Source organism: Rhinolophus sinicus, chromosome 16 (genome assembly GCF_057876585.1).
Source record: "Rhinolophus sinicus isolate RSI-liver-muscle chromosome 16, RSI-T2T, whole genome shotgun sequence".
Classification (NCBI taxonomy): Eukaryota; Metazoa; Chordata; class Mammalia; order Chiroptera; family Rhinolophidae; genus Rhinolophus; species Rhinolophus sinicus.
In genome coordinates this window covers 96,840,163-96,840,958 of record NC_142516.1, presented here as the reverse complement: position 1 = coordinate 96,840,958, position 796 = coordinate 96,840,163, and the positions used below count along the sequence as shown (strand labels likewise).

Genomic DNA, 796 nt, shown 5'->3' with positions numbered 1-796 from the left:
TGTTAGCTATATTTTTAAATAAAAATATTTAAGAAAAGAACACTCAAGAAAAACCCAAAATCACCTCCAAAAAGGTTGCATTTGAGCTGATACTTGAAGAATGAGAAACAGCCAGTCATATGGAGAGCTGAGGCTCGGGGGAATAGAGTGCCAAAGAAAGGGAAAGGCGCATGCAAAGGCTCTGAGGTGGGATAAACCTGGCTGTTCTGAAAGCAGAGCGAAGTCTGACCAGAGTAAGGGGGCCAGGGAAGAGAGGTGCACAATGAGATCCGAGAATTAGGCAACGGCCCGGTTGTACAGAGCCTTTTGGCCACGGCAAGGATTTTGGATTTTATCCCAAGTGTAGTGGGAAGCCACTGAGGAATCAGAATGGGGGTGGGGTGACATAATCAGATTTCCATTTTTAAACTAATTTCTATGGGAAGAATTCATTGTTAGAGTGCTGAAACCTGTTAAAAGGCTTTGGTTGTGCTTGCTTTGGCAGCACATAAACTACAATTGGAACAATACAGAGATTAGCATGGCCCCTGTGCAAAAATGATATACAAATTCATGAATCATTTTGTACTTTTAAAGAAAGGGTCCAAGTCAAAATGGGGAGGAAACAAATCCAGGAAATTTCAGAAAGCAAGTCAAGTCACCAAACTTTTAAAACTATATAAAAATGACAGACGTGGGAACTCTGAGTTAGAAAAACTTTCTTAAACTACATCTCATTGTAAGATTTCAGGAAAATTAAGTTCCCATAAAGACTGACAACAGAAAAGTTTCAAGGTCAAATCCTATACAAATTTAT

At 39.4% G+C, this 796-nt stretch overlaps 1 non-coding gene across 1 annotated transcript; it reads left to right on the top strand.

Moving 5' to 3' along the window:
* The first annotated feature begins 468 nt into the window (after positions 1–468).
* Positions 469–572, top strand: LOC141571388 (U6 spliceosomal RNA). Its single transcript, XR_012496136.1, has one exon. It is a non-coding gene; the product is annotated as a U6 spliceosomal RNA (small nuclear RNA).
* The last annotated feature ends 224 nt before the right edge of the window (positions 573–796 follow it).